Source organism: Pinus tabuliformis, chromosome 3_2 (genome assembly GCF_031772625.1).
Source record: "Pinus tabuliformis cultivar Carrire ecotype Pingquan chromosome 3_2, CPIR1, whole genome shotgun sequence".
In the NCBI taxonomy this organism is placed as follows: Eukaryota; Viridiplantae; Streptophyta; class Pinopsida; order Pinales; family Pinaceae; genus Pinus; species Pinus tabuliformis.
In genome coordinates this window covers 373886868-373896023 of record NC_142302.1, presented here as the reverse complement: position 1 = coordinate 373896023, position 9156 = coordinate 373886868, and the positions used below count along the sequence as shown (strand labels likewise).

The 9156-nt window shown below is 40.5% G+C and overlaps 1 pseudogene; it reads right to left on the bottom strand.

Annotated features, from left to right (window-relative positions):
* Nucleotides 1–205: 205 nt before the first annotated feature.
* The window catches only part of LOC149180975 (RNA polymerase II C-terminal domain phosphatase-like 3), a 77268-nt pseudogene continuing 68317 nt past the window's right edge, over nucleotides 206–9156 (bottom strand).

Sequence of the window (9156 nt, the reverse complement as noted above, 5' to 3'; positions counted from 1 at the left end):
GAGACAACTCCTGTATGAATTTGTTTAAATCTCTTGTTGTTGATGTAGACTCTGCTGACGCTGATGTCGATTCCCCTGTTGTCCTTGACACTGTAATATGTATAGTTGTAATTGGAGCTACGGCTACTTGAGAATTCCTCTTTTTCTTTAAGCAATTTCTCAATTTGGTCTTCCATTGTATTTATCTGTAATTTTTGCTCCATGATCAACTTGGGAATTTCTTCTTTATGCTACTCACTTCTTCTATCTCCTTGGTTTTAGGATCCTCTGTAGAAGGTAGTTTTAGCTGCTTCCTTAATGCTAAAATGACTGCATTCTTCTTTTTAATAATGTCCTCTGCATCTTTAACATCAATGGGATCATACCCAATTTTAATCATGAAATACTCTAATGATTTTACCCTATTATCCTTTATCAGAGAGGATATATTTTCTATCTTCAATTGTGACTGTACATTTGAAAGAGCTGTCCTGAGTTTTGATAATGCCATAGCAGTGTTGGTCATGGTAGAGACATGAATCTCACTAGACTTCCTACGCATGTTCATCTGATCAATTAGATTTATCTATTTGGCAACAAAGGAAAATACAATCTTCTTATAATCTGAAGAAGCCTTTGGAAAAGGAACTTGAGCTTGTAGACATGCCATTTGCATCCGGCCTTTTTCACTTTCAAAAGTTGTCAATAACTTGTGTTGTGAATTTTTTGTTTGTTTCCAAAACTAAACATATACATTTTCCTTCAAAGACTAATTCTTTTGTTTCATTTGAAGGAAATTAGTGAATATGTTTGGCTCCTCTTGTTGACTTACTCCTGTAGATTGGGTGATCTCCAACAAATTTTATGAAATTGAAGAGGAAAATGGAGGAATAATTATAGTTTCTTCTGTCCCTGTAGAAACCTGTGACTCATCCAAATTGATGATTATTGGCTCTTTCTGACTTATATTAGTAGTGCCTTTGGATTCAGTCCTCGATTTCTTCTGGTAATGAATGAATTTTTTTAACCTTTTGTTGATGGTGAATATTCTTCTTTGGGCCTCTTATCCTGCCTGCTTTGAGAAGTGGATGTCTGGAGGGTAGAAGGAGGAAAAGTCTATTCTTCTGCTTATTGAAGTGTATTCTCCTCCCACTATTCTTGATTTCTATACTTTTCAATCTTTGGTCTTGGAGTATGATTGTAAGGCGTGGTTTTGAGTTCCACCCTTAAGTTGGACATTATACTGAATGGGTCATAATACCAGGTGAAACTTGGTTGGAATCCCATTTGTTTGAGGATTGAATCTCCTTTAATACCTAATAATCTGGTATTGCAAATAAATGATCCTACTTATGACTTGATTTTGAACTGATATTTCATCTTCCCTGAAATGAAATGTAGTTTATCCATATTAATCATTTTCCTAATATATTCCAAAGAGAAATTTCTCATTGGAACATATTTGGGAAATTTGTATGGATTTGGTTCATAACCATACACTCTAATATCTATATAATTTTGGTAAAGATACCAGTCCCCTGTCTTGGCTTGGTCACTCAGATGCATGATCCTTTTGATTTCTAGACTGGTCCTAGGCTCGTTCTGGTTGCCGAGAATCAGTTCAACTAGATGAATAAAAAAATAAATGAAATCTGAAAACTTGAACTCAGTTGAGTTCCTCCTGATCAATGAAGTCCACTGTGTGACTGCCTCAATCACTTGTTGATCATCCTTCTTATGTACAGTTATAGGAAACCTTTCACCTTATTGAAAAAGGATCATATGCACTAGCACAGAGGAATATTTAAATAATCCTTCAGTATTAATTTTCATCAATTTTTCATGCATACTTTCGGCAAAAAATTGATTGTAATTGTACATGAAAGTACATTTGTTTTCTTTAGAGAAGATGGATAGATAACCTAGGATAGATTCATCTACCCATGGATCTGTTTGGTAACCTAACAAGAAAGAAATTAAGGAAATAATGTGTTTAGCTCTCTCAGGCAACATGGATGTTGGATAAGGAGGGTTATTTTTAGGAAGTTCAACATCTTCTTGAAGAAAGATCTAAAATATTTGAGCTCTTTGGGGGAAGGTGAGCTTATGGTATAGAACCATTAAGACAATAGTCGAGAAAAATCTAAGGGAATTATTTTCAAGGATAAGAAGCATCTTATTGATAGTTTGAGCGGTGATGGATATCAAAATCTCTCCATTCTGAGCTACCACTGTTCTATGTAGGGGATTTTACTTAGCTTGACACCATGTTGATGGGAAAAGTGTCTACTCAGAATGCCCCTATCCCACTAAGGTGTGACATTGCCTTAGCAACAAACAAGGAAAACTATTTTCGTATTCTTCTTTATGAACTGTAAACGAAGAGGAATAGGATGAACCAACCTATGTCTTGCGCTAGTCCTTTGATCCAATCTCTCTCCTCTTTGACAGCTTCCAGCTACCTGCTCCCTTACTTGCCCAGCTTCACCAAGTTCCTGCAAGATCACAGAAGAGGAAAACTACACAAAGACATGGATTTACATTCATAAATAGCTTAGGATCAGATTTAAGCTAAACATGCAAATATAACAAAACATCATTGATACACAAGCATGTAGGAGAAACTCAAATAGTTTTATTGATATAACAAGAAGGTCCAGGAGGAGTTACAACCGATGATTCCTGATCCAGCATCAACCCCCCCAGCAAAGGAATCCCCTCTTCACCTCCAACAAAGCATAAATCACCCAATGCACTGATCTCTATCTCGAAACCAACAACAATTCTCTGCAAAGTACAAAATTCCAGCCTCTGGATCTCTGGGATGAGGGATCCATATATAGATGTATGCAAAGAGGATGAGTCAGCTTATGATTTGACTTGTGGCCTCTCTCTTTCAGTTCTTGCTTCCACTTGGAGACTGAGAGCCTCTTACTCATCCTTGGTCGAACTCAGTGAGGCAAGTGTCATTGGGGAAGATTCTAGAAGCTTCCATTGTCTGTCCACCTCGCGGAATGACACTGCCATTTGTCATTTCCCGCTCATTGCACACTAGTAGTGCATTTAGGTGCATTGCAACGCACCTAGCTAGTGGACTGGGGTGCTATGCAACGCAGCTAGCTAGTGGAGCAGCTGAAATGATCCTGATTTGACTGATTCTGAGCAGTTTCTGGTGGAGAACTTCTGGGAGAAGCTGTAATTGGTTGACCTTGTTCCTCTAGGGGTAGGAACAACACTTTTAGGGACTTAGGATCCCTTGGTTTATGGAAATTTCATGCTTAGAGCTGTAAGGCACAAAAATGTCTATAACAGTTGCCCCCTAAAGTATGAGGCCGTTTATCGGGTGAAATGCTTTATTAGGAGGATCCGAAGTTCTTTCAATGTTGGGAGGAGACCTGTAATAAGATACAATACAATACATTATCTTCATACTGCTTTCATGATCTAGCTGAGGTGGGCATTCCCATGCTCAGCTTTATAAATTCATTTTTATGTACACAGGACAGACAATCGTCTGATGGTAGACTGATGATTTTGATGAAGTCATCATCCTTTTGGTAGGATGATTATCTGTGCTGCAATGCTGTACATGTCAATGTCTTTATTTTTCCTGAATATATATCGCAACCCGGATGGATGAAACTAGATCCGGGGTCTTCAATCTCGTCCGATATTCACTCGAAGTACAAGTCGATCCATGTGAGAAATGTTTTGAAGTCGAACATGGAAAGACATCGCTTGATTATCAGTCGATGATGTAAACTGTTAACAAGCGCGAGAGGAATCACCGATAATGATGATGACCCTCAAGGTACTGCAGTACAATTCATGTGGTGTGAATAAAGGACTTGGTGTCAAACACCATGCAAAATCTTTCGGTCGAAGGTGATTGATGTATACCTGTCACCGAGGCATGCAAGCTTCAAAGTACTGAATGGGGTGTTCCTAGATCAACTTCTTGGATAATGAGCTGGTGTCGACAAGAAGCGATCCGTCAAAGGAGGGCCTTGATGAATCCCACATCAATGACACGGAACGGAGCAAATGATTTTGATGGAGGTGAAAACGATCTGATGATACATGGTTCAGGATGGCGGTCATGAAAGAATGGAGTATAGTGTATGGTAGTGGATGGGACACGGGTGACTTCTCTGGATAACTTCTCTTGAACATGTTGGCGACACTTATGTGATGGATTGGTAGCATTTACCCCAAATGTGGATGGTATGGCGTGACCATGGTGATGTGACCGGTGATTGAAACAACCCAAGCCGACTCAGGCACGGAGTGGAAGTGTCATGTTCAAGAGCGACTTGCTACCAATAAAGATTCTTTGAGTTTCTTCCCAATTTTTCCCCAGTCATTGCTGACCAGTACCTCTTTATTTTTGTCAAGCTTGAGGAGGATAACATATGCTTGTTCTATAATTTTCCCTTCGAGCAAACCCATCGCTATGTTTTAACAAGCCTAGTGATAGTGAAACTCGTTCTCGTCTAAAGACAAGTTTGTCGCTATTAATCTTTTTAACGAGTTTAATGACAAAGATAGCTCAGTCCTTTTCATTTTTAGAGAGTCTGAAAAGGTACGTAAAGGTAACTCCGAAATTCCTTTTTCGTCATCTAATCCCTTAAGTCCAAAAAAGTATAAAACAATACAGAAGGGATGAATTTTCGATAGTTTTAACGAGCCGAACAAAACAAGCGCTCGATCTTTTTGTGCAATAATCCCTCAGGTCCAAAAAGATTAAAATCTAGAGGAGGGATAACACTTCCGGTCGCTTTAACGAGCTGGAAGGCCAAAAATCGGAAATCTTTTCATATTTTACGAGTCAGTTGAAAAGAGCTTAAAGAAGACTCGTCTTTTGAGGAACGAGTGATAAAATGGGTAGCAGCTAATTCCAGGTAAGGGTTGGAATTTTCCAATTACGGCAGTGTCATAAGGATGGCTAGTGAAATCACTCTTCGCAGCTGTTCCTCAAAATGGGTAAACAATCAAATGGGGGTGAATGATCGGCCAATGGAAAAGTGGAGGTGACAGTACAAACACGACTAAGGCTTTAATGGCTGAAATCTTCATTCACGGTGGTTATTTACAGGGGAATAGTTCTTTTTTTAATGAGCTTAAACGCGGGTGGAAACACTTGCTCATGTCTTATGTTTATTTTTTAACGAGCTTGAACTATGTGCTAAAACTGCTCGATTAATCCAGTCATATGATAAGAATGTCTCATATAAAAATGGAAACTTTTAGATTTTTGCCCCACATCCTTTCTTTATGCAAGTTAGGTGATGACTAATCCTACGAGTTTAAAGGGTTAGAGGTCCTAAAAATTTAAAAAATAAAGAGCCACCCCTTGCTTGCACTCCAAAAGGTTTGCATGCCCCCAGGTATAAAATATGGTTTCAAAGTTACCCCTCAATTTGCAGACAAAACATTTGTTCTATCAGGAAAGGCCTACCTCTTACAGGTTACCCAAAGATTGTTCTATTCGCGGTGCAAACAAAACACTTCTTCGGCGATGTCTACCAAGATAAACAAAGGTGATTGACTCAGTTCTGTCAACTCACATAACTTTGACAAAAGAATCTTGTTCTAGAATAACCCCTCTTCCACCGACGGACGGGGTACAGACTAGTCATATTCTCCCGCGAAAATCTACCCTATACCCGAAGTTTTCCTGCCGAAGCAGACCAGGACGCATGCCCCCTGGGTTTCAGTCATATCCCTCCGAATTACTCGCGCTCATCGGGAGGACGGATTGGAGATTGAGACATTTCTTGCATGAAGAGACCATTTAGGGATGGTATATGACTATTTGCTATGCGTGATCTGGGAAATGAAAGCTGGTCCACGAGCTTGACCACTCTTCCTTCGTGCGGAAAACACATTACTCTAAAGAGTGAGGAGGCGATGGCTCCCATGCAATAAATATAGTCTCGTCCAAGGAGTAGGTTATAATCCAAGGGTCCTTGAACTACCATTACGTTAATTTGAACTGTCTTCCCTCTCAATGTTATGGGCACATTGGGAAGGATCCCTAAAGGTCGATTGGTTCCTTTATCAAAGCCTGTCAGATTTCTCATCTCAGGCAACAACGATGGTGAACCAAGCGCTTACCAAGCAGTAGAGGAAAGGATACTCACAGAAGCCCCCTCATCTATGATGGTACCAACCATAACCATTCTATATATTTGAACGATAATTCGGAATGGTATGCTTGCTGGTAAATGGGGTCTGCCTAGTTGATTCCAGTCGAAGGAGACAACTAGGTTGCTTGGAGGTGGGACCAAGTAGACGGCCGGATATGGCTCTGACGAGCTTCCCTCCTGCAGTAAGGGAATGGGTAGATTGCCCCCATGTTCGTCGGAGTCTTTGTTGATGAAAAGAATTTGGACGGTGTCATCCTTGTTCTCTTCAGTGACTGTATCATCCGAAGATAAAACCTCTGAAGGCAAAACTGGGTCAACTGCCACCTCGACCTTTTGACTTTCGTCTGGTATGGATTCAGATGGTTTATCTTCGATGATAAGCGCTTTAGCCGACCACTTGAGTGGGCCAGCTGGATTCTCAACTAGTGACGGACTTGGCAAGAGTTTTTTATATCCAGGAGGAAGTCGTAACGGTGAAACCGGACGATCATCCAAAACTCTTTTCGCTTTGTTTAAGAAGGGAGAATGGTGGACGGCATGATTGCCTTCGCACAGATTACAGGGAAATCTAGCTTTCCCTTTTTGTCCTGGGGCTTCACTTTCGCTAGTTGACGGTGTGCTTTCAACATGATCATCAGAGGTTGATGACACTAGATTGTGCAAACGAGGAGACCAGTCCCTTAGTATCCGAGGGATGCAAGGACAATCTTTGTGAAAGTGGTCTCCTTTGCAAATGACACATGGCGATTTAGGCCTGGTCGGTGCAGTGTGTGGATTTTCGTTAGACGACACTCGTTTTCCCCCATTCGCCTTTGGCTCCTTCTTCTTCTTCTCTTTCTTCTTCTTCTCCTTCTTCTCCTTAGGAACTTGACTTTTGGCTTTGCCAGCCCCATCAAGCGAAGAGGAAGGGGGAGAGGAAGAATTAGAGGAAGTAGAAGGTTGGTGGGCAACTCTGGACTCGTCTGGTTGCTGATTCGATTGTTCAGGAATAGTGGTGTTCTGAACGACATTGGTTGAGAAGAGCCAGACCGGCAAGCCAATTGTCAGTCCTGGAAGCGACAATGTGGCCATATGGGGTGCACCAACATCTCCCCAAGAGGAGAAGGGACTAGGATTTCCACCAAGGGGAATTCCTTGGTTGGTAGACTCCATTTTCTCAACCTAAGATCAACGTAGGAAAAGGGTATGAATATTCCGTTTAAAATAAATTTTAAGACGCTTGGACACAACTTGTTTTTTCAATTTTAAAGAGTCGAGAAAAAACAAAAGATGACTCTAGTCTCCTTCGATTTTTAATGAGCCTGAAGTGACAAGTGCTCAGATGGACCTTTTCCGTTAAGGAGTCTGAAAAGGAACGAAAGGGGCTGCTCTGGAGATCGAGGTAGAGGGAGTACCAAACCAATCGCAAAACTACAGAATACTTTTTACGGTACGGCAGTCAATCTTCCCGAATGCTGTGTTCTGTGCATTGCGATCAGTAGGACGGCCGACACAGCTTCCTATGGATAAAAGGTTTTAAACCTATAGGGGTCTCCCAATAGATACTTGATGGTACGTGGGAGCACAAGTCCGTACTGGCACTTATCGTCTCAAAGTGGAGGAATCACCCAACCATCAGTGAGGACAACAGTTACCAGGCTTTACGACGCCGGAATACGTCTCTAGCCTAGACCTCTAAATGTTGTGCGTTAAGTTCCAATGCGTTGTTAGATTCATTAAATTTATTTTAAGTTGATATTTCTTAGAAGTTTGCCTTTTGGGATCACCACGAGATGTAGATGTAATTCCTAAAATGAAATCTAAAGATGATAAGCAAGCTTTTATCTCTTTTCAGCAATGAAAATCCTAGCTACAAGGGGAAAAGAAAGACACAATCTTTTCTCAAAGAGCAAAGAGCACACTGTAGATGCACTTTTCCTAAATCAAGCCAAACAAACTATCAATATGCAAATGCACATATGCATGTATTTGTTTTCACTTTCTTAATATTGATGCCTAAAAAGAAAGTTGATGTACAAATCTGAATTCGCTTTCAAGTGAAAAACACAAACAAGCTTCTTTTCGAAATCAAAAGGTAGAGAAGATTACGACACTTTATGATTTTGAAATAAACACTCGTTTCGACACTAGAAAGTGACAAATTCAAACCAAAGGCAAAAGTAAAAGCATAATCAACTGTCAACAACAAACAAACTTTCTCCTAAGATCAAAATCGGCACTTACGACAGATTTGAACACAAGGACGACAGTATGACTATTCTACTCTTTCAATGGAAAACTGTAAATGATGTAACAAACACACAAAGAACATCTACAGTCTTTTTGTACAAAGGAGGCGGAATTAAGGCAAAGAAAAGGGGTTTTTAAATAGACGCACACTGATCATAGGCTGCAAAATCAGAGACAAAACTGAAAAAATGAAGCAAAGAACCTCAGCTGCACAGGGCTAGGCTAATCAGCGCACCTGTTACACAGAGAAACTGAATTGCAGCGGAGGTAGCCCTCTCGGGAACTGCGTTGAAATGCAGAGTCTCTTCACAGTGCCTGCGCTGGGGCAGAAACGAGACTTCTATCCGGGTTCTGGGTCACGGTTTGTAGTTTAATCTATGGATTTTGGCCGAGTAAAAGCAATCAGTAATGCACAATCAGAGGGTGGATTTAAAAGAGGTCTAAGAGCTATCACAAAGGGTAATTAGATCATTTGTGAATCAACTGTTCAAATCATAAACAAATCCAGTGAGTGGATTGAAGTAGCAGGTGTCTACTTTGCATTTGATAATGGCAAATGCAGTTCGATTGCTACTTCTGTGTTTATGAAACAAACAACAAGAGAAACACAAACAAACTAACTAGACACGATCCCCAGTGGAGTCGCCATTTTGTTGATGGGAAAAGTGTCTACTCAGAACGCCCCTATCCCACTAAGGTGTGACAGTGCCTTAGCAACAAACAAGGAAAACTATTTTCGTATTCTTCTTTATGAACTGTAAACGAAGAGGAATAGGATGAACCAACCTGTGTCTTGCGC